At 42.5% G+C, this 25,480-nt stretch overlaps 1 protein-coding gene across 4 annotated transcripts in view; it reads left to right on the forward strand.

Annotated features, from left to right (window-relative positions):
• GDPD5 (glycerophosphodiester phosphodiesterase domain containing 5) overlaps positions 1-25,480 on the forward strand; it is a 339,945-nt gene that overhangs the window by 217,158 nt on the left and 97,307 nt on the right. The window lies entirely within an intron of this gene.

Below are 25,480 nucleotides of genomic sequence, written 5' to 3' on the forward strand. Positions count from 1 at the left end.
TAGGCAAAACCTTAAGTTACAAAAAAGATACACAGACAGAAATAGTTATTCTATTCAGCACAATTCTTTTCTCAGCCATTTAAAGAAATCATAATCTAACACATACCTAGCTAGATTACTTACTAAAAGTTCTAAGACTCCATTCCTGTTCTGTCCCTGGCCAAGACGACTACAGACAGACACAGACCCTTTGTTTCTCTCCCTCCTCCCAGCTTTTGAAAGTATCTTGTCTCCTCATTGGTCATTTTGGTCAGGTGCCAGCGAGGTTACCTTTAGCTTCTTAACCCTTTACAGGTGAGAGGAGCTTTCCCCTGGCCAGGAGGGATTTCAAAGGGGTTTACCCTTCCCTTTATATTTATGACACAGGCATTGCGAACATTCGCAGGGTTTTAAAGTGGGGAAGGAGAGCTTCCGGTTCCCACGATTTTGGGGCAGTGGAGTTCACAACCGTGACCAGAGTGGTCAGTGTAGGGCATTGTGGGACAGCTGCTGGAGGACTATTAGGGTCGACATTGGTAGCAGTTTCTATAATTGTGCTGTGTTGAGCTCTGTACGTCAACCATGGCTCTATGCTGCTCAGGTAAGGAGTGTGAGTATGTCGCTGTAACAAGGTGCTTAAATCAGTGGGAGACAAATTTAAGTGTGGTCACATGAACAACTAGGTTGATGCAAGACTGCATATGTCGCCTTAACTTTGTAGTGTAGACCAGGGCAGTGGGGAAATACTCCCTCCTACAGTCTAGTATCTGTTGGTTTTTCCCTGTGTTCCTTTCCTTACCCTTCCACTGCTGGTATAATATGGACAGTCTCCAAGCAGAGAGGACGATAAGTGTGCAATTGGTTTGAGAGAGTCTGTGTGTTTTGCTCATGAGGTAATGTGATAACGGAGCTTAAAAAGTGTAGGCTCTGGAAATGGAGACTCCTGGATATGCCTCTTCTCCATTGGCCCTGTGGAGTAGGGTAAGACCCTCAAGGTAATTTCTCACAGGGTTCGTGGTGAGTCTGTCTGCAGTAGGATACAGGGATTCTGCGTGTTTCTGTTTTAAGAGCAGAGCTGGTCCTGAATTTCTTGACCATGTTTTCACTGGAAAATGCGGATTCATCTAGACAAAACTTGTCACGGAACCACGTCTGTTTCAACAAAAATTGCTTTGGGAAGGTTTCTCAGGTCCAGAGGCTAGTCAAAACGAAAGATATGGAGACATCCCAAAATAGCCCAGTGGTCAGGGCATTCACTGTGAGGTGGGAGACCCAGGTTCAAGTCCCTCCTCTGTCTGACTCGAAGCAGGGACTTGAATGTGCCTCTCCCATGTTCTACGTGAGCTCCTTACCCATTGGGCTGTGGAGTAAGTCCCGCTCCTGTTGGAGCTGTTCCAATTTCATATAAAGATTAAATATTCCTTGGGCCAGAGAGAGAGGGAGACAATGCTTTAATTAAGTCAGATGTGAACTCCATAGGAAAGGTCTTGGATTTGACTTAGGATTTCAGTGTCATGGTCAGTTTGAGACCTTTAAATATACCTACTCCTCAAGCTGGTCTTTCCACTGCTTGTATGAAGAAGACAGTTGGGTTTGATATGGAAATAAAGCACTATTTTATGTTGTGAATTCTTCCCCCCCCATTGTTATTTACAAACTACTGCAGTAATGGACTTCAATGCTGTACTGACATTCACACAAGCTATAATGCATTGCACCATTATTTCACATTGCTGCCGCAGTGGGGTGTGGTGTGGTTTTTGTTACAAGTGTGACAGCCTGCAGTTAAATCAGTAGATTGTGATTTCTTGCAATGGTTCAGTCAGAACTCTTGATAAGAAAAAGAGCTAATGGTGTTCTATCCCATCCACAGAAGGGTCTATTTATCCATCCCAGATTCTTCTGGTCTTGCCAGTTCTTGCTGCATAACAGGAGGTGTGCAGATACCTGTCGATCAGGCTGACCAATATTTTCTTATGGTTTCCTTGTATTCCCCTCTCTCTGTCCATGTATTGTCTTGTGTTAGATTGCAAATTCTTTGGGGCAGGGACTGTCGTTGTTCTGTTTTCATCCTACCGTGCCGAGCACAATTGGGTCCTCGTTCATGACTAAGGCTCCTGAGGCCCATGGCAATACAAATGTGTTTTAAGTGTATATAGCGTCCTTCGTGCTGAAAAGACCCCCATAGCAATTTACAGAGTGATGTACAAAATCACCTTTGAAATAGATCTGCCCGCCTCTCCAGCAACTATTTCACAGCACAGAGTGATGCTATGCAAGTTTAGGACAGGAAGTGAATAGTGAACCCACTGAAACTGCATAGGGAATTTTGCCTATTGTCTTGGTAGCTAAGCACTGAATTTTGGGTATGCAGGATGTAATTATATGAGACCGAATTCGACCAGGCCACTATTATTCCTGCAAAAAGTGTCATAGGATCTCTAACGGCCACAAGTGGTGAGGAGCTCAGCTCTGCATCTCAGCCATGGGATGGCTCAGTAAATTGACATCACTCCTTCAACATCTCTTGCCGAAGTTTTCCATAGGAACAGTATGAACAATAATTACAATAGCTGCTGGGCTAAATTTAGATACTTATAATGAGAGAGAGAGAGAGAAAAAAACAATAACTAGCGAGGAGTCTATGCATATCTAGTGGAGAATAAACTCCCAGTGTGGCTAATCAAAGTTAAGTATGTGTGTCAAGAACAAGTTTGGTCCCTTCCCTGCTAAGCAGAGCTGAATGAATGTGAAACTCCTTCCTCTTATGGAATGGTTTGCTTTTCAAAACGCCAGTCAATAAATCCTGAACATACCTTTTAGGCAAGATTTGGCAACAACGTGCCATCAAGTTTTAAATGGGGTGACAACAACATAATTTTTAGAGACTAGCTTTGAGTTTTTTGTTGCACCCAGTGATCTACAGTTGCATTAGAGCAGCCACAGCAGGAGAAAAATGTTTATTTCAATACCGTGTTCTCTGCTTTCGCTTTGACCTGCTAAATTGGATTATAAATGAGGCATATCACAGCTCATAGACCTCATTCATGTTCATCCATAACAAAGTGTGCTGAGAGCTATTAGTTGGATTTTTATGGCAGTAAAATATGATGGGACTGGAATGGGTTTTTAAAATATGCTCAGTTAGCAATAATGTCCTCAGCAGCCAGCATGCCAGGTATTCCTTCTTCCTCCTCATGTTTTAGATGCATCATCCAATGAATCTGATTTCTTCATATTCTCTCCTGAAACAGACCAGATGCAGACTCAATTCAGTGCTGTGGAGTGTTACCTCTTTTTGATAGAGCTGTGTTCTTTTCCACCAGGATTGCTTTATACTTTTTAAGGTAGCACATGAAAATAGTAACTCTTACCAACTTGGAAATACTGAATAGGGGTGAGGGAAATTGAGGATGAAGGAGGTGGAAGGGGAGAAATGGCAGGGGGAGAAAAGGACGTTGTTAATCGACAATCTCCACTAGCAGTTAGTAGTCTTAAAGCTTATAAATTCAGTGGAGCAATCAGGCATTTTGACAGGTTCGTAGACAATAACTACATACGCTAACCAGTATGTTAGACAACCATAGTGGAACCAATTCTATCCATGATTGTCTGTTTGGAGTTCAAATTCAACATGTGGGCAAAGGTTTGTTTCAGACTGACACCTTCTAGTGTTAAGAATGCAGAAATGGGGTCCAGGGCTCCTGAATTCTGTTCCCAATGCAGGTAAGGCTTAGCAGAGATTCCCCAGCTAGCAGTCAATATAGACTTCTCATTTATAAGGTGTTTTAAGATTATTGGATGCAAGTCACTTGGAGTGCAAAGTAAATTTATTTTATTATGATTGTAATGGCATGTTTTTCCTTGCAGTATGATGTTCAGTTGTTCTGTGTTTGAGTGCTGTGTGGAGTCCCTGGTGGTTTAAAAAAAAGAAAAAAGAGGGATTAATTTGGAACTTGTCCTGTGTGGAAGCCTATTTGCATATCGGTAGTGTGCGGTTGTTCTGTGTAATAAGCACCTTCTGTTTAAGGACTGTGATTCCATATAATATGAAAATTATGTTTATACTATACTTTTACATTGCATACAAATTTAAATATTCAGTCTAAGAATAATGAAATATATTCATCAAATACATCAGTTTATATATTTCGCTTGATTATTTTTTGTTTTATCCTGGATTCATGGTTTCTTTGGACACACATTGGAAAAAACGGTGCTCTTATTCAATGATTCATTTGGAGCAAGCCTTATTTTGTTAGTTTGAGAGAAGTCCAGTTACTTAAGCCTGATACATAAAATTTTACCTTCAATTTTTTTTCTTTAGGAGGCAAAAATAGCCAAAGCTAGGAGGATATTAGCTAATAGTGACAAAAATCCTCAGGAAATTAGTTCATGGAAATGTAATGGAAAATGTTATAGTTAAGACTTTCTTGAAGAAGCTCTGGTGTATCCAGGAGTGAATTTAAATGATGAAATGACCTTATGTTCTATGAGGACATATTTGGCTAAAGGTTGTGTCCAGGCTTGAATCCAGGCATTTAGACTTGCAGTTGAGATACATAACTATCACTTTTGTTTCTCTGTTAGCCATTCTAGACACTGATGCAGGATCTGGGCCCATGTCAGTGTTATTAAAAAAATCCGTACATTTATTTATGTGGAGCTATACATATACATGGTATGTTACAGAAGATGAAAGGCACATTCCTTGTCCTGAACATATTATGATCTGAGGGCCTGATCCTACCTCTAATGTCCCTGGGAGTTTTGCCCAAATAAGGACTGTGCCCTAAATTAAGACCTGACATGACGGGAGGATGATAAATACTGGGTGTGGAAGATGAGTATTACAACAGATCACATGGTTATTTTGGTTAGTATTGCATACATCTTTGAGGGCTCTACATTGAGCATTAAAATGGCTCAGATTTAAGGGCCTAGTTTAAATGCCGACCAGACTTTTAACGGCCCGGTCGGCAGTGCCAACCGGAGCTGCCAAGGTCCCTTTTCGACCGAACGCCTGGTCGAAAAGTGACCCTGGTGGCTCCAGTCAGCACTGCCGACTGGGCTGTTAAAAGTCTGGTTGGCGGTGCAGCAGGGGCCCGGGGCTAAGACAGGCTCCCTGCCTGCCCTAGCTCTGTGCGATTCCCAGAAGTGGCCACCAGGTTCCTGCAGCCACACGGCGCGTGGGCATCCAGGGAGTGTCCGTGCGCTGCCTTCGCTCCTAGTGCCAGCTCCACAGCTCCCATTGGCCAGGAACCATGACCAATAGGAGCTGAGGGGGCGGCGCCTACGGGCCTTGGAGGCACTAAGAATGCACATTCAGGGCTTGTCTACATAAAAACTTTGGAGAAATTTCCCATCCTTGTGTTAACACCACCAGGAGCTCTAGCACAGGCTAGAACTGCTGCTGGAGTTCTCAGTGACTGTGTTGAGTAGACCTGCTCAGAGCACAGATACCTAACATGGGGTTCCAAAGACAGCTGTCCATTTACATTAGGGCTCCCAGTGTTGCGAACAACAATGGAGCTGAATTGACAGTGAGAAATATTGAAATTTTCCATAGCGTGGGAGAGACCTGTGATGCACAGATGACTGAACTGGGATTGCTCATATGAGTAAGGTTAACAGAACCTAACCCTAAAGTAGAATCCAGTAAAGGCAGATCACAGTAGTGAGCTGAAGAGGCAGGCTGGTCCAGTGGGCAGGGCACTAGATTGGAAATCAGACTCAGGTTTTGAAATGCTTAAACACCCTTCAGTTGTCTTAGATAAAGCCACTTACCACCAAGTAAACTACAGTCCTCTAAATAAACCATTCCCTACTTTAACTCACACCTAATTGCTAGGTCCATAGCTTGTAAATTACACCAGTAGAGACTCCTCTATAATCGTTTACATCACCTTGCTCATCGTCAGTGAATCTGGCCAATAGACTGAGGTTGGAATTTTCAAAAACACCAAAGGGAGTAATTCACCGCACTCCCATTGAAAGGCAAGGGTGCTGGGTACCTAATGGGAATTTATGAAAATCCCACCCTGGAAATGTAACTAGGCGCCTAATCTGGTTACTGTTGGGGTCAAGGGAAAGATTCCTGTTGAATTCCATGGAAGTGGGATCAGGCCCTAGGTTCTTTAAGATTATTGCTTGATGTGCATATTGTGTTACGCATTTGTGAGAAAACTGATGTTTCAAAGCATAAAAATGTCTGAAATACAAAGGGAAAAAACAGGAAAGAGGCCATTTACTTCTCTCCCATTTCTCCCACAAACACACCTATTGTGTGACTACACACCAAATCACCGACTTTGGTTTTCTCTTGCAAAGTAACGCTTCCCTATAGCCCTGACGTATCACAGACATTAATTCTGGCCCTGGGTTGGCTATAGAAAGATGATCCTTCTCATGCCAATGTTGGCATATGGGGCAGAAATTAATCTCTTCCATCCATCACTGCCATTGGTTGCTGCTTGCATCTGCTCTGTGGTGTTGAGGTCCATCCAATGCCCAGAATCTTTCATAGGCACTTATTTTCAAAGGCATCTAATTTTCTATCTAACGTTTTAATAGGTCTCCAGCTCTCACAGCCATATGTTAGCTCTGAGAGTATGTTTGAGTTGAAAAGACTTTGGTACTATATATCATTGATTTCATTACCTCAGTGAATTTAGCGAATGCTGTGGATTATAGACAGCTACACTAGCTATCTCAGTAGCATGTTTATTAATGACTGAACCAACACATTTGGTTCTCTTGTGGTCTGTCTGCTTAGAGCTATCAGCAAGTGAGGTGGGAAAATGAACTCCTTGGGAAAGATTGCTCCCAGTACAAAGTTTAGCGTGGCATAGGGTTAATGGGGAGAAATGAGTCTGTTATGGTTCTGATTGCAATGATCGTTAACACCAGTTGTTTTCAGCCCATGGGCTGCTTGTGGCCCAATCAGCACACAGCTGCGGCCCATGTGGCATCCTCAGGGCTATACAGGTAGTATTGGATGTGGCCCCCAACAGTAAATAGGTTGAGAACCACTTGTTAACACTTTATATGTAAAACAAGAAATATTTACAGTAAAATGGAGATTTAAAAAATATTTAAAATACCCTTTTCCTCTTAATGGTTTTGAGAGAGCAGAATCTTTGCTCATTTTATTTCTGTTGTAATGAGACAACGGTTATTTCTGTAGCCTCTGCTACACATCACTTCTAAGGATGTGATTCCCTGATGTGATATGAAATACAACTTAAGTGCAGAGAAGAATTCAAAATTAAAATAGCGCTCAATTTATCTACTTTTCTGGAAGTCCTAATTAGCCGTAAACATACCAAAAAGCCCAATGAAATCCACTGTGAGTATTTTCTTTATTTCAGTGAGCTTCCGACCAGGGCCTTATTTCGTCGTCCAGTCTCTTCCAACTGCCATTGAAGACTTGTTCACCGCTGTGTATTCTGGACAACTTAATTCCTTCTAAAATTAAATGACACCAACAGTAATACTTGATGTAACAAATATTACAATCACATGCAGTATCTTGGGGAATTATTTTATCGCTGTGGGTAAGGGGTTATAGGCTACTGCGTGAGTGAGGTTTACCACAGCTCTTTCAGAAACTAAAAATAGTGTGTATGTATGGAGTGAGGGAAGGATAACAACTGCAGCCCCTGGGCCTCTAAACAGCTCCAGAGAAGAACCGTGCTCCCCCCGGGGGGTGCTCAGACAGGTACCAGAGGCCAAGGAGAAAAAGGGCATCTGCAATAGAAGGCTGAGTTTAACCTGATAGAGGGGCTTTCTTTTTGATTCCTCAAATGGGGACGACCTTTTGTGCCGGGGAAAACCACCCCTAAAGAAGGGTCAGAAGAACTGGTGCCTACCAGGGTCTCCCCAGGAATGATGGGTGACATCTAGTATGTTTAATGTGCCTTTAGACTTCTTTATTGTTTTGTGTTTTCACTGTTTGCTTTTGTCCTCAAATAAAGGTACTCTGATTTGGAAAAGCGGTGTGGTCACTAGTTACTGCTAACAAAGCCTAGTCATAACCCTGGAAGAGAAAGCAAAGCGCAGGGGATTGGTGGTTAATCAGACCTGCTGAGGGAAATAGTGAATTGCAGGGGAGCTGCAAATCTCAACTCCCAGTCAGGAGCGGGACACTGGTCCCTGCCCACAGAGAGATAACAGCTAGACGCTTGAGACTTTTAGCAGACTACAAAAGGGGGTTAAAGGTGCAGTCACCCTGAAACAGCGACACCTGGTGCTTAGAAAACCCGTCATCCACAGATTTCAAAATGCTTAACATTCATGAGCCTTTTGCCAGTGCAGCGTGGTATGTAAGCGTTTATACCAGTTTCAAAGATAAGTCTTATTAGTCCAAAAACCAACCCCTTTGTTTCACTGGAGTAGCACATAGGCCAACTCATAGTAGTCCTCTCCATGGTTATTTGAGTCCATGGCAGAGCTGGGAGTAGATTCCAGGGGTCAGAAGTCCCACTGTCCTGTCTTTAACTGTTAAAAAACATTCTCCTAGTGGTGGTGCAATTTCCATCCCTTCTCTCTGAGATTATTCAGTAGTCTACTAGATTTCACTATTCAGACCTTTTAAATTATATTTAGCACTAGTCTTTGAAAAGTGTCTGATCAGTACTTTGGAGACTCCTTGACAAATGAGTTAAAGGTGCCTTAAAACTTTTGGAACCCTGGAACTTTGCCATACTCTGTTTACCACTGATACTTCCCTGTGCTGTGCTTGACATTGTAAATGTGATCTGTAACTGATCAGCATATTGGCAGTGCAGCAGGAGCCATTCTCAACACGGCATGACTCTCCTTATCATATAATTAAGGCTCTTCATTTTCAGTGTTTACTGATTTTTAACTGAAAAATTCCCAGGTTTTACAAAAGCCACTATTCACTTTTTACCAATTTTTTTCCCCACCTGAATTTTGGAAGTGCTGAAAATCCCTGGACCCAGCTCCCCGCTCCAGGAGAGAGAATGGTTTCATAGGCCTTAAATATAATTTAAAATCAAGGCTGGGACTTCATGTAGTGATCTGACATCTCGTGCAGCATATCCGTCTCTTCAATGCCTCTTTTTCCCTCTTGTTCATAGTACTTGAGGCTTTGTGGAAATAATTGATACATCTTAACCTTTTGTAAATGTTAGTGTGATGATTTTGCCTTTATTCTGAAGATCTTCAAGAGCAAGTTTATAATAAATGAATTGATAGTTGATTCTTGTGCATTGCTTAAAAGAGCATGTAACATTTTCATTTCATGGATTTTTTTTGAGACACCTTCTAACTGTTCAAATTTTAATTAAAAAACCCAGAGTCTCTTAGAGGCAGGTGGCCAGCCAGAACTACCAGTATTATTAGATAAATTTATTTCTTATAGGTTTATTCAAAAGCCTCTTACTCTCTAAAAATTCTGCAAATTGCTTGTCTAACAAAAGAATATATGTTACCCTGCCCTCACATTTTGTTTGGGACAGTCACTTGTCTGTTTTTGAACTTGCTCCCTGTTTACACAGCACCTGGGAGCAAAGGGGCTCTGATGTATTTGAGGTTGCAAGGCAGCATAGTATTGTTATTCTGTTTGTTTGTTTACAGTATTGTTGTAGCAGTGTGTGGTCCCAGGATGTGAGACAAGGTAGGTGAGGTAATATCTTTCATTGTGCCAATCTGTTGGTGAAAGGTACAAGTTTCTGAGCCACACTCCAGTTCCTTCCCCGGACCTGAAGAAGAGCTCTGTGTAGATCGAAAGCTTATATCTTCCACCAACAGAAGTTGGTCCAGAAAAAGATATTACGTTGCCCACCTTATCTTGCTCATTTTTTTGGTGTGTCAGTGTTAATGTATTTGAGTTTTAGCCTTTTGAAGGCAGCCATTTTTCTTTCATTAGGAGAATTTGTTCTGTCCATTTTTGTAGCGTAAACCTTTGACTGTTCTCCATTTTCTGTTGGAACTTACTAAGCTTGATTCTCCTGAAGTTGTGCTTTGACCTTATCAGGGTTCCCTCCCCACTCTGAACTCTGGGGTACAGATGTGGGGACCCACATGAAAGACCCCCTAAGCTTATTTCTACCAGCTTAGGTTAAAAACTTCCCCAAAGCACAAATCCTTTCTTGTCCTTGGATGGTTCTGCTGCCACCACCAAGTGAGTTAGACAAAGATTCAGGAAGAGGACAACTTGGAGTTCCTGTTTCCCCAAAATGTCCCCCCAAGCCCCTTCACCCCCTTTTCTGGGGAGGCCTGAGAATAATACACCAACCAAATAGTTAAACAAGGTGAGCACAGACCAGACCCTTGGGTTTTTAGGACACTAAAAACCAATCAGGTTCTTAAAAGCAGAAAAAAGTAAAAGAAGCAACTCTGTAAAATCAGGATGGAAGGTAATTTTACAGGGTAATAAGATTTAAAACACAGAGGATTCCCCTCTAGGCAAAACTTCAAAGTTACAGAAAACACAGCAATAAACCTCCCTCTGAGCATAGGGAAAATTCACAAGCTAAAACAAAAGATAAACTAACGCATTTCTTTGCTATTATTTACAATTTTTGTAATCTTGGATGCTTATATCAGGTAGGGTTTTAGGAGATGTTTTTTCCTACCCTGGTCCCGCTCTGTCCAAGAGAGTACACAAAGAGAGCCCAAACAAAACCTTCCCCACAGATTTGAAAGGATCTTCTTCCCTTATTGGTCCTTTTGGTCAGGAGCCAACCAGGTTATTTGAGCTTCTTACACCCTTACAGGTAAAGGAGGGATTTTATGCTATCCTTAGCTGTATGGTTATGACAGACCTCAATGGGAATTGTGCTCACGTTACAAACTAACAAAAGTGCTAAAAGCGGAAAGGCCAGCTGGCCACAGGTAAGTGGCACAATTATATTAGAACAGGCAGTTGATCCTTGAACTACTACTGAGTCTGATCACAATAGACCATCTAGTCCTCCATGACCTCATCTTGTGAGTGGCAGCCCAAAGGTGACACATCATTGTGAAGATATGGCCCTTAATGTCAATGATTTTGGAGATGCAATGCCATTTTCAATTCTGTAAGCATTTTGTAGAGGAATTGTAACCCCATGGAATATATGTATGTAGAGTCAGTGGGGGTCTCATCTGGAGCATGTTGGAGAAGGGGGCAGAAGGAAGTGTGTATATTACACAAGTTGGGACTTATTCGGGTTGATTGACAGACTTAAAACCCACTTACCTCTCAAGTTTACTATTGCTCTAATTTCATATTGGTGGAAATCAGGACAGACTCAGAAGGTGGTGACATTACAGTACTGTAAAACTAAGAGTGATCAGAAACCAGCCCAATGCCTCACCACTGTTGGATTGTGTGGCGGTTTCTGGAGTCACCAAGGAAGTCTCAGGCATGGCCAAATCTTTCATTCCCTGGTTCGCTTACCTAGCATGCAAACCTGCTTTGGAGAAGAGCATGTCTTGGAATGCGGGGGTAGGGGGAGGCAGAAACTCATTGTGAAAGTGGAGGGATAGGAGGAGGAGCGCTACTGAGACCCAGGGGTTGGTGGCAACTTGACGTGCTTTGTTCGGCTTAGTGCAAAAGGCAGGCAGGCTCAGTGCCCTCAGCAGCAGACTCCAGAATTAGCTTAAAGCTGGGTGGGTGGTGGTTCATGGTAGCATTCCAGTAGCACTTAGGGAATTTTAGACCATTGATCATGGCCAGACCTCATCTGGTGTAAATTGGGGCAGCTCCAGTGATGTTCATGAAGCTATTCCAATTTACACCAGCTGAGGCTCTGGCCCTGTAATGTTCTGCTTCATCCACAAACTGGATGCAGACCAGTTGGCTTCAATCAAAGCTTATTTGGCTTTGACATAACAATTTATTGCCCCTTAGACCTCAGGCAAACTGTTCTCTCTCTGTTCTGAAAAGTCATTTCAGCCTGCAATCCAAGTGCGGGGGAGGAGAGCAGATTTAACCTGCGACTGGTGTATTTCATCACAGTTCATCAAAACACTGTTATGCACTTGAGAGTGATAACAGCACCCTGGTGAAAAATACCGTTGTGTGTTAAGTAAATAAGAGGGTTTAATTTGTGCTAGGCTCCAAGTGGAACCTGTCTGCTCGGCCTGGCTGCCCTGTATAGGAGCCGAGGAGGGATCTGTTCATGCCCACTCCTGCATTACCCTTCAAGCTAACAGCTTCATTAGAAAATCGTAACTTTCAAGGAAGAAACCGCGTTAGTGAAACAATAGCAGCATGTGACATAATAGCAGTTTTAACCTGCGGTCATGTTATAAAACTATCCTTCCCCATGTGTCCCTGCTCACGTGTCCCTTCCTGTTTAAAGCACTTTGTCCTACTTCTGCCAATCTTATACCTGGGAGGATGTAATGAGTAGAGACGGTCCTAATGCAGGATAAAATTATTCTTCAAATGTGATTGAAGTGGGCTTGTTCCACCAGCTAGCAACCCAGAGGCATGATGAAATGTGTTTGATCAAGTAAGCTATTTACTTGTGGTGTTCAATTCAGAGTCTACTACCAGTTCTAGTAGGGAGGATCCCAATATGCTTTTTGGGCTCTTCAGGATTCACCCACCACTTGAATGCACTCCTCTCTAGGAGGGGAGGGGAAGTATACTTTACTCAACTGTGAAACTACACGGGAAGGAGGAAACCGGTCAGAAAATAAAATTAGCCAAGAGAAAGTTGTACCACCAGTGTTTTTATTCTCTTTTTAAAAAAATAGTTAATATTTGATAAATCAAAATGATACAGTAAATGAGCATGTTTGTCACTCATGTTTAAAATCCTGAATGATCAGTCTTGAACAACTCATAGACCCTTCGGGGTTAAAGGTCATGGCATGAGTAGTTGGCGAAGAGGATCCAGATTAAATGGTATTCTCAATGTCACAAGGCATTCATTATATTCATGCAGATTATACACAGTGTAACATTTTATTCATTTAGAAGGCTGAACCCAATTAGAGCTCCGCTAGTTTCTAAAATGTTTAACTTATACTCAGTGTATGCGTTCTTGAGAGAGCTGTACTGGTATAAGTAACAGTCTGTTGTTATTCAAATACACTGTAGTGTTAAGAATGCCCTGAGAAAGGGGTTTGCTCTGAGTGGGTGAATCGGAGTTCTAATCCTAAATAACATGGACTCTCTTTGACTTTGGGGAACTCGCTTAATCATTCAATTTCTCCCTCTGTAAAATGTGATAATACTACTTACTTCACAAGGGTCTTGTGAGCATTAATTAGTTAATGGTTGAATGCAATTCTGAAGATAAGTACTACTAAATCATATTAATGCTGTGAAACTCATGAGTGTCAGGTGGCTGTTAGCTTTTTTTGTCTTTATCCAAAATATATCTTGCGGTTAATGTACATGAGCCATGATTTCCCCTGATTTTCTATGAATTGCAGCACAAGAGGTTCTCACAAACCGGGAAGAATTAATAGGGGAAGCAAAAGTGGATGGGAATCTGGGAGGCAGTGACCATGAGTTGGTTGAGTTCAGGATCCTGACACAGGGAAGAAAGGTAAGCAGCAGGATACGGACCCTGGACTTCAGGAAAGCAGACTTCGACTCCCTCAGGGAACGGATGGGTAGGATCCCCTGAGAGACTAACATGAAGGGGAAAGGAGTCCAGGAGAGCTGGCTGTATTTCAAGGAATCCCTGTTGAGGTTACAGGGACAAACCATCCCGATGTGTCGAAAGAATAGTAAATATGGCAGGCGACCAGCTTGGCTTAACGGTGAAATCCTAGCGGATCTTAAACATAAAAAAGAAGCTTACATGAAGTGGAAGGTTGGACATATGACCAGGGAAGAGTATAAAAATATTGCTCGGGCATGTAGGAATGTAATCAGGAGGGCCAAATCGCACCTGAAGCTGCAGCTAGCGAGAGATGTTAAGAGTAACAAGAAGGGTTTCTTCAGGTATGTTGGCAACAAGAAGAAAGCCAAGGAAAGTGTGGGCCCCTTACTGAATGAGGGAGGCAACCTAGTGACAGAGAATGTGGAAAAAGCTAATGTACTCAATGCTTTTTTTGCCTCTGTCTTCACGAACAAAGTCAGCTCCCAGACTGCTGCGCTGGGCATCACAACATGGGGAATAGATGGCCAGCCCTCTGTGGAGAAAGAGGTGGTTAGGGACTATTTAGAAAAGCTGGACGTACACAAATCCATGGGGCCGGACAAGTTGCATCCAAGAGTGCTAAAGGAACTGGCGGCTGTGATTGCAGAGCCATTGGCCATTATCTTTGAAAACTCGTGGCGAACGGGGGAAGTCCCAGATGACTGGAAAAAGGCTAATGTAGTGCCAATCTTTAAAAAAGGGAAGGAGGAGGATCCTGGGAACTACAGGCCAGTCAGCCTCACTTCAGTCCCCGGAAAAATCATGGAGCAGGTCCTCAAAGAATCAATCCTGAAGCACTTACATGAGAGGAAAGTGATCAGGAACAGTCAGCATGGATTCACCAAGGGAAGGTCATGCCTGACTAATCTAATTGCCTTCTATGATGAGATTACTGGTTCTGTGGATGAAGGGAAAGCAGTGGATATATTGTTTCTTGACTTTAGCAAAGCTTTTGACACGGTCTCCCACTGTATTCTTGTCAGCAAGTTAAAGAAATGTGGGCTGGATGAATGCACTATAAGGTGGGTAGAAAGTTGGCTAGATTGTCGGACACAACGGGTAGTAATCAATGGCTCCATGTCTAGTTGGCAGCCGGTGTCAAGTGGAGTGCCCCAGGGGTCGGTCCTGGGGCCGGTTTTGTTCAATATCTTCATAAATGATCTGGAAGATGGTGTGGATTGCACTCTCAGCAAATTTGCGGATGATACTAAACTGGGAGGAGTGGTAGATAACGCTGGAGGACAGGGATAGGATACAGAGGGACCTAGACAAATTAGAGGATTGGGCCAAAAGAAATCTGATGAGGTTCAATAAGGATAAGTGCAGGGTCCTGCACTTAGGACGGAAGAACCCAATGCACAGCTACAGACTAGGGACCGAATGGCTAGGCAGCAGCTCTGCAGAAAAGGACCTAGGGGTGACAGTGGACGAGAAGCTGGATATGAGTCAGCAGTGTGCCCTTGTTGCCAAGAAGGCCAATGGCATTTTGGGATGTATAAGTAGGGACATAGTGAGCAGATCGAGGGATGTGATCGTCCCCCTCTATTCGACATTGGTGAGGCCTCATCTGGAGTACTGTGTCCAGTTTTGGGCCCCACACTACAAGAAGGATGTGGATAAATTGGAAAGAGTCCAGCGAAGGGCAACAAAAATGATTAGGGGTCTGGAACACATGACTTATGAGGAGAGGCTGAGGGAACTGAGATTGTTTAGTCTGCAGAAGAGAAGAATGAGGGGGGATTTGATAGCTGCTTTCAACTACCTGCGAGGTGGTTCCAGATAGGATGGTTCTAGACTATTCTTAGTGGTAGAAGAGGACAGGACAAGGAGTAATGGTCTCAAGTTGCAGTGGGGGCGGTTTGGGTTGGATATTAGGAAAAACTTTTTCACTAGGAGGGTGATGAAGCACTGAAATGCGTTGCCTAAGGAGGTGGTGGAATCTCCTTCCGTAGAAGTTTTTAAGGTCAGGCTTGACAAAGCCCTGGCTGGGATGATTTAATTGGGGATTGGTCCTGCTTTTGAGCAGGGGGTTGGACTAGATGACCTCCTGAGGTCCCTTCCAACCTTGATATTCTATGATTCTAAGAGAATTTTCAGTGCAGTGTAAAGCCAGAATGATAGAGAATTAGACCTTGAGCATTGTTTTCTGTCTACAGATATTTTCCTAGGGTAAGAGGTGGATAGTTACAGAATATCTCCATCCAGCTGAATCAAAACTCTTTCTAGTCGCTGGAAAATTTACTATACAGACTTTAAGAAAAGGACTCTTTTTTTCCCCAGAGGTAGAAAGAATTGCTTTTCAAAATGCGTGGTTTTCTTTTTGTAGGAGTCAAGGAGCTAACAATGTTTAGCACGTTTTAAAAAACCCATAAAGGTGGTGATGATTGTGCTGGTGAAAACAGCTACAATGGTTGCTGTGAAAATGGCAACATTTGCTTGGTCACACATGTAAAGCCCCCCCGCCCTCTCTTTCCTCCCTGGGTTACGCTGGAATAGGCAACACGCACTTGTGTGCCTGGGCGCCTGATGTTGACATTAAAGAAGATCCTGCGTATCCCAGGGGTGATGCTGGACAGGTGAGAATCCTCTATCTACCCCTCTGCTGCAGTCCCTTTCCTCCTCAAGGGATTTAAAATTGGCGGTTCCTCCACCTGGCTGGCACCTGTACACACTTAGTGGTGTGCCTTGGGAACCTTCAGGAATAAAGCTATTCTAATAAATAATAATAATAATATAATCTGTGGCATGGGTGTAACTCAAATACCAATTATAAATAATATACATCCAATATGTTTACATTGGAGCGAACACTCTTTTACTTAACAATGAAAAACCAGGGTATAACTGTCTAAGATTACATGTCACTATTAATTTAAATCCACAGGGGGCAGTTGAATAAAATCAGTTAACAAATATTATATACAGTGATAAATGAAACCTATTTAACTGGTATTTACACTGCCAATATTCTTCCCCCCTCCCCCCCCCGCAGTGCCCACTCCTCTGGATTTCAGAGTCCGAGATGCTTGCCTGCGTGGGCACGCTGGACAACCTGCAGCTGGAGTCAGCGCTCTGTTGGGTCTGCAACAAGCTGTACAACCCCTGTGACGACTGGAGCCGGCTCCACCAAATGCCAGCAGCTCTGGGCCCTGGTTCGGTGGGAAGATCACTCTGCTTCTCCTCAGACTCAGACTCTCTGCTGTGCCCCTTCCCTTGCAAGTACTTTCCCAAACCAGCGTGAGGGTTACTCACCGTCCTCCACTGCAGGCCCAGCTCAGTCAGCTCTAGGCACAGCAACAGTCTCTGCTCTGACTCCAGTGAAGCCATCAAAGCCCCCACAGGCTCTCGGCAGCAGCTTCTGGCTTCCTAGCAGCAGCGCCTGGTCTGGACAGAGCTCCACAGCACCAATCTCACTCCTTTCCCCAAAATGCAGTCCGCCGCCAGCTCTCCCTGCACCAGGACGTCTCTACCTCTTTCCCGAAGGCACCATGGGAGTTGTGGTCTCTAAAGCTAGATTGCCCCTCACAGGCTTTTCCCTTGTCACACTCCCAATAAAGCTCAGAGGACGCTCTAGTAAAGGTGCCTACACACAGATACCAAGTTAGTTCCTATTGTAAGGAAAGGGGGAAACTGAACTTCTCAGATGGCACTATATGGTTATTCTTGGCAAATGCTGACATTTTAATGGTGGCCAATATACCTTGTCCAAAAGTATTTTAAAAAATAATAATGGTTCTTGATCAATAAGAAACTCTTGATTTAAAAGCAAAACCACCCAAAATGAAAAGATCCGTTTCAAAATGCAGTACACTGAAATAATTTACAAGGGGAAGAGCGATTTCATCTGTTCTACTTTAACAGGAAAGATTTAATCAAAATAGTCACTGTGGTATCTAAGCACTCAGAAGTGCTTACAATTTAGCATATCCAGTGATTTTGGAAGCTTTTACAGTATGGGGGGAGGAGGGGCATTTGGGATATAAAATGTTTTCAAAGCGAGAGAGCAAACAAAAATTAAAGTGCTTTCCTTCAGCTCTTCTGGTGGCATTGCAGGGTGGTTCGTGCTATGATGTGAAAGTATGTATTGATGGAGTCACAGTGGAACAGGCTGGTTAAAACTTCAAGGGACCAAAAGCTAACCCCCAAAGGTGGAAAAACTAATTCAGCTAATTAATTTATTTAATTAGTTTAAACTAATTCATGATACATAGCTCACTGTTTTTAAAATGGAGGAGTAGAACTTACAGTGCAGACTTGGGGGTTGTCTTCCTAGTTCAGCCACTGACTTGATGTGTGAGTTTGGCCGAGTTATTAATTACTTTTATAATGTGTATTACCAGAACAAGTAGGAGCGCTAGCCATGGATGCATTGGCCTGCTAAACCCAGGGTTGTGAGTTCAATCCTTGAGGGGGCCATTTAGGGATCTGGGGCAAAAATTGGGGATTGGCCCTGCTTTGAGCAGGGGGTTGGCCTAGATGACCTACTGAGGTCCCTTCCAACCCTGATATTCTATGATAAGACCCCTTTGTGCCAGGTGCTGTCCAAGGACAGATCAGAAAGACAGTCCCTGCCCAAGGAGCTTGCAATCCAAGTATGACAAGAGACAATAGATGTATACAAATGCTATAATGGGGGAGGACAAGGAAACAATGAGACAGTACTGGTCCGCGTGATAGGCAGTGGGCTGCTGATGTGATGAGAGAGTGTTAAGTTGTTGTAGTCATGGTGACAAAAGAGAGTTCTGAGGAGGGATTTGAAGGTAGATAATGAGATTGTTTTGTGGGTATTTACAGGGGGCACCTTCCAAATGTATGGGGGCAACATGAGAGAAAACACAAAGGTGTTGGTTTGAAACTGTAACAAGTGTGCAGTAGGGAGAGGACAGGTATGGTGGGGATAGGCTGTGGAGGGCCTTGAAAGTGAAGACAAGCAACTTGTTAAGATAGAGCAAGGGCATCCACTGGAAGGATGCAAAGAGAAGGATGACACAGTCAAAATGACGGGCTAGGAGAATGATCTTTGCAGCAGTATTCTGAATGGACTGGAGTGGAGCAAGGTTGCATTTTTCAAGGCTGGGAAAAGGACACCACAGTAATTGAGATGATGAAAGCCTGGATGCAAGTTTTAGTTGTGGGGATGGATATGAAAAGCCTTGTCTTAGGGATGTTAGGCAGAAAGAAATCGACAAGATTTAACTTCTCCTTGCCTCTGTTTCCTGATTTTATTTTTTTAATTGCGAAGAATACTTCCAGATCTTAAGGGGATGTTGAAGATAAATTTATTATTGTGAGGTGATGTAGGGTCCACAGATGGAAGGAGCTATAGGAGTGCCAAGTACAGTATTATTTTACAATAAGCACTCTGTGGTACAGATCATCGTTAGGAATTGCATGCTTGCCGTCAGCTTTGAAAGGTTTGTACTGCAGCTCAAAGATGGGGAAGTTCTTTAGAAATGAAGATTTGATATCTTTTGACCAGAACTGCACACACTCTGAAAGCCAATGTCTTGAATTCCTTTTTGTTGAAATGCCACTAAGATTAGGCACTAGAGAGTAGATAATAAATTGCAAGTACGGTGGTATATTTAATATAGAAAAAGAAGAAATGTGCTTCTCTAGTTTGATAATGTTAAGTCTGCTCTTGACCTTTTCAGTATTCTTGCCTCAAAATCATTTTTCTTTATTTTAAACAAGCAAGCAATTTTCCATCTTCCTCTGAGCTGTTGTGAACTCTGCTGGTGTGCTCCACAAAGAGACTATTGCATGTACCTGCTTTATCCATTTGTCTCTTTAGAACTTGCACTTTAATCAAACTGGCTATCATATTATGGGCACGGCTCATGTCACTAGAAGCAAAGAGATCATCTTGGGGCTGGAGTAAGGATCAGGGAGTTGAGCCTCTTGAGTTCTAGTCCCAGCTCACTCTCACTCTGACCTTCAGCAAGTTACTTTTCTGAGCCTCATCTTACCCATTGGTAAAATGGATCTAAGAACACATATCTCCTGTGGATTTGGTAACTTGGAACTGATGTGAGTAGAGCAGTGTGGGACCAAAGGACTATCTCCTATTAAAAGGATTACCTCCAAATTAAAAGAATGCGCACCGCACATCAAATACAGCATTCATGTGAATTATTTGTATCCACTCCACAGAATTCCCAATATTCAAGGTGTTAGGACATGCTTATCTTCTCTGTTCCCCTTATTGGAATTCTGCAGTGTACAATCATTGTGAATGAACTTGGGTGATTCAGTTCAAGATCTTGCTGCTTGTGTATAAGTCTAGCCTGGAAGTACATCCTATAGTGGGGAGAAACTACAGAGGAGGGGAGTGCTAGGTATTCAGAATGTAATCACCCAAATTGAAATCTGGTCAGGACAATGGGCTTGGGGAAAGAGCCTTGCAATTTCTAATGACTGTACATGTTCATGACCTCTGTTTCTATATTCCCTTTGAAAGACTTCCCACAATAGCACTAGTAGCCATGTTTATCTGAAACAAATCCCAGTCTTCATTTACTTGCTGCATGTACCAGCCTCTTTTTATAAAGTGTCCAAAATGTTCATGTTGCCAAACTAACAGCACCACCTCCTCCTCCATGAAATACCTACCAGGTTTCATTTGTAAGGCTCCGCAAAGTGGGTCTGTGTCATCTGTTTTTGACAACATGAGGGTTAAAAGTTGCACAGGTAATTGATAACCAGCTAGCATAGTCTCTTCATCCTGGCATTTTAACATTCGAGTCAATAAAGCATTTTTTAAAAACCCCAAACTTCAGTGCTAAAATCTCAACGCTGACAAACTTGTCAGTTGGAAAATTTAATAGAGTATACAAACATACATTTCATATACTTTTAAACTGTATATTTATAATGGTTACTGTTCATGTTCTTGTAATTACATTTTGTACACCTAGATGCAGTTGTTACAGGTTGATACTTCAGTAATCGGAATGACGTGATTTTAAAGTCTAATAGTTGGGGGTCTGTCAGGGCTGAAAACCATTGCTTTATACGGTTGTAAAATATTAGTGCTAGCCGTGATTATTCAAACTTAGAATTGTAAAAGTGTCACGGTCATGTTGGAGTTGATGAGCTTTTTTTTGTACTAGTCCTAAGGCTAAATTAAACAAATTCTGGAAGTTGGCCAGTATAATTTTCATTCTCTGCATGTATCAGTGATGCTGTGATTTTTTTTGTTAGACTTGTAAAGAAAGCTCTGTTCCTCTGAAACAACTCGCACGTCGGACATAAAATTTGTTAAAAAGTATATCAAACAGTCAGCTAAGCAAATAGATGTAGGAAGAACAATCTGTCACAGAGGGTTGGACCTAAATAGCCACTAGAGCCCCACACAAATTAAGGTACCTACGTATAAATGCAATGTAAATAAACTGCCCTGAAATGTCCAGCTTGGCTTGTTTATCGAAATAGCTGTCATCCTAAACCTGAACATAATCCAAGCTTATCCCAAAGTGATCATCTCCGTATTTAAAGATCACTTTCCTCGTGTCAGTGTTGGTGTGAGATAAATAAGGATAGTTTTGGTAGCCTTGATTTCTACTTCATAACAAGTTTAGGAAGTTTCTATTACTGGTAATGCCATTTCAAATCCTGCAAGTCAAGAGGCAGAGGAACCCAGGAAACTAGCATCTCAGCACTTTAGGCATATTTTAAACTCCCTTTCTGGAGGTAGAATATTGATAAATGCAAATGTGTTGCTTTGGAAAACCTATCCAGTAATTTGGTGAACTGGACTCGATGGGCGTAGTAGGTTGTTAAGTACTGGATAAAAAAGGAAATGATGGATGTTAATAAGACTGGGACTTTTCAGCTTGGAAAAGAGATGACTAATGGAGGATATGATTGAGGTCTATAAAATCATGGCTGGGGTAGAGAAAGTAAATAAGGAAATGTTGTTTACTCCTTCTCATAACACAAGGACTAGGGGGTCACCAAATGAAATTAATAGGCAGCGGGTTTAAAACAAACATAAGGAACGTACAATCCGTGGAACTCTTTGCCAGAGGATGTTGTGAAGGCCAAGACCATAACAGGGTTTAAAAAAGAACTAGGTAAGTTAATGGATGATAGGTCCATCAATGGTCATATATGTTTGCCAGAAGCTGGTGATGGGCGACGGGATGGATCACTTGATGATTACCTGCTCTGTTCATTCCCTCTGGGTCACCTGGCATTGGCCACTGTCGGAAGACAGGATACGGGGCTAGAGGGACCTTTGGTCTGACCCCGTATGGCCATTCTTGTGTTGAAGACTAGTGAGGTTTCTCTGAGTACAAGTCACCTCTTAAAATGAAGAGGAGGTGCGTTTGATAAGGCAGCAGTTCTCAACCAGGGGTCCAGGGCCCCCTGGGGGCCACAAGCAGGTTTCAGAAGGTCCGCCAAGCAGGGCTGGCATTCGACTCACTGGGGCCCAGGACAGAAAGCTCGAGTCCTGCCACCTGGGGCTGAAGCCGAAGCCCAAGCAACTTAGCTTTGTGGAGCCCCCATGGCATGAGGCCCTGGGCAATTGCCCTGCTTGCTACCAGCTAATGCTGGCTCTGGCTTTTATATGCACAAGCATTGTTGTTGTGGCCTGGGTGGGGTATGGAGTTTTTGTAGCATGTTGGGGGTGGGAGGTTCAGGGAAAAAGATTGAGAACCCCTGTGATGGGGAGGCAGGGAAAATCCAGCGTCTGCAAAATAGTCACAAACACCCTCTTGGGCACAAATGAATTTTGGTGGTAAGGAAAGTAGAAGTTGGGTGCATTGTGTTAATTTACGCCGCTCTAGTGCTGGTCATTTGAGAATCCCAAACCCACTTCCATGAAAGAGGGAATTACTGAGCTCATTTTATAGAAACTGAGGCAGGGGGAAGTTAGGGAACTTGCCCAGGGAATTATTTGAATCAGTGGCAGAGTTGGGAGCTCCCAACTCCCATTTCCCTGTGCTAAAAGCAGTCCGTGCCTCTCTGAACGTAGTGGCAACCCCCTGAGCCATGGAACAGAATATCTCATTCTTAACTAATTCAATCTCGTTTGTCTTCATCCAAGAAAACAACCCCTTTTCTCTTCCCCCACTCCCACTCCCCCACCCCAGCTTGGCTCGGCAGATCTGGTCTTGGCTCTTCAATACCAAGGTGGTTTATCATGCGACATCTTACCGTGGAAATGTTTCCTTCTCACATTGGTTTTAATTGTTGCTTTGATACATGCGGTGTGTGCAGAAAGGCAGTAAGTAGGAGCGGACGTGTATGGCAAATGCAAGGTCTCATTTATATATTCAGCATGAAATCCTGGCTTTATCAAAGCCAGTAAGAAAACTATCAATTGATTTCAATGAGGCTGTAGCATGCTGGGTAAACTTTATCACTTTTCTCTTCCTGGGGGTTCACGTCAGCCTCAGGATTTACCCTTGTGAAGCCAAATTGTGCAGATTTCTGTTGGATGCTATGTGCTTTAGGATGCACCGCCTGTGTTCAGTCCACACATAGCAAGGCTGGATGTGTGGGCGGGCAATGGTGTATAAGATCTCAGCACAGCAATTTAGCCACGTCACTTTAATTGCAATTAATGTTTGTAGAAGTTGCACCTGAAAAGCCCTCAGCATTGCTCTGTCTTTACCCTGATGCTGATAATTTTAGACATGTCAAACATTAGGATTTTGAAAGGGGTCTAGGGGAATTAAGCACCCAAATGCCATTGATACTGATTTAGCACCCGACTCCCTTAGGCTTTCTTGAGGATCCAAGCTTTGCCCCTGTATCAAGAATCAGGGATGTCTAGTGGAAAACATTATTGCAAGCAAAGGGGGTGATTAAATTATTCCAGCCCTTGTACTTTCTGTACCATTTTGTGCTGTGGAGCATAAAGCAAAAAGCTATGTCACCAAATTAGAATCCAGGCTTGTGCATGATGAATTATAATCAAAATACTGTTACGTAAGTGACTAACCTTTAAGATAAAAAGGAGAAAGAAGTGGAAGAATCTTATGTGATAACAAAATGCATACTCAGTTATTTGTGGTGGTTACATTGTTTGCTGTAATTAAAAAAGCAAAGTCATAGTTCACAGGTGAAAAGCATATTTTGAAAACCGGTTAATAGTGTGTTCAGAGTTTAGAAAGAAATTATAGTAGTAGAGTCTGCTTATAAATTTTGGTATCCTGTCTTGTTATTTCTGGAGGGAGAGGGCTAATTTGAATGTTCTCCTTTGTTAATTTACGTCAGTAATTTACGTCAGTTTTTTTTCCAAGTTGACTGAAAGGCATTTGAAGCAAAATCATCTGTGCCTGCAGAACTGTTAACGCTGTGGACTATAACCAGTGGGGAACACACAGAAATGATATTAGTTAGGGACAGAACAGCTTTCTCCAAATGCTGCTTCCTAAATGAACGTCTTTGGGACGTTCCAGTCTATTGGAATGGAACACCAAGTAGCTGATTTTAAGATAATACACAAAACTGAATATTGTTGTCTGAGTCAAATGTTGCCTATTTCTTTCCACTAGAGTATTTTGCAAAATACTCTATATAAGGGTGGAAAAACAAGTGATGCCGGTGGGAACTTTGGATTTACACACACCTGTATCTGAGTGCTTTGGACATGGAAAGGCCTACAGCAGGGGTAGTCAATAGGCAGATCGGGGGCCAAATCTGGACTGCAAGATGCTTTTGAAGGGACTGCAAAAATCTTTTTATTTACTTATTATTATCAATGTTGTTGTTTTTTTTGTATTTTTTCTAGAACCTAGACCTTGAAGCTATATCTATACCATTTTCTCTAGAATCTATACCAAGAAATTTGGACTTTGACAAAAAAATAGATTACCCCTGGCCTACAGACTTACTGTAGCATTGAGGTAGAGCTCTTCTTTGAGCATCCATGACATGGTGCATGGAATCATGTGGACACAACAGTAATTGGCAAACTAAATACATGGCACCAACAGGAGTAGAATTCACAACAGTTGCCTTGACCTTGTGAGAAGGGGAAGCCCACCTAGTAAAGATACTTTGAGATTATATAGTATTTCCAATGGAAGGATCACAAAGCACTTGACAACCATAGTGAATAAAGACTCTCAAGCACCTGAGAGATAAGTATTATCCCCATCTTACCTATGGGGAAATTGCGTCCCAGAATAATAATGTCTTGCCCATACAGGAAGCCTGTGGCAAATCTGGGATTAGAACCTAGGTCTCTTTGAATCCGAGACCTTTACTTTAGCCACAAGGCCATTCCTCTTTCTCAGTATCAACAGAGTGAGCATGTGTGAAGTATTTCAGCCAGCAGAGGTTAGATTTTCATTCATTGCAAACACTGCTGCAGAGCTGAGGGGATTCATTCTTTATGCATAAAAAAAGAACTCAAACTAGACCTTGTCTACAGAGAATTCTTGCACTGATTTAACTAAATCAGTAGAAAAGCTAATTTACTTAAATTGTTGCAACCATCACAAGTGGAAGTAATTATGCCAGGCTAAAGATATTTATACTGGCATAGACATTTAAATTTACCAAGACTAGCTATATCAGAATAAAGATGTTTATATCAGCACAGCTGTATCCACACTAGGGAACTAAATCTACCTTTCTACCAATTTAATTAGGAGGAGAAGGACCTTGGAGTATTGGTTGATCATAGGATGACTATGAGTTGCCAATGTGATATGCCTGTAAAAAAAGCTAATGCAGTTTTGGGATGCATCAGGAGAGGTATTTCCAGTAGGGATAAGGAGGTTTTAGTACCATTATACAAGGCACTGGTGAGACCTCACCTGGAATATTGTGTGCAGTTCTGGTCTCCCTTGTTTAAGAAGGATGAATTCAAACTGGAACAGGTACAGAGAAGGGCTACTAGGATGATCCGAGGAATGGAAAACTTG

The sequence above is a fragment of the Lepidochelys olivacea genome, assembly GCF_965140295.1.
Source record: "Lepidochelys olivacea isolate rLepOli2 genome assembly, chromosome: 1".
Lineage (NCBI taxonomy): Eukaryota > Metazoa > Chordata > Testudines > Cheloniidae > Lepidochelys > Lepidochelys olivacea.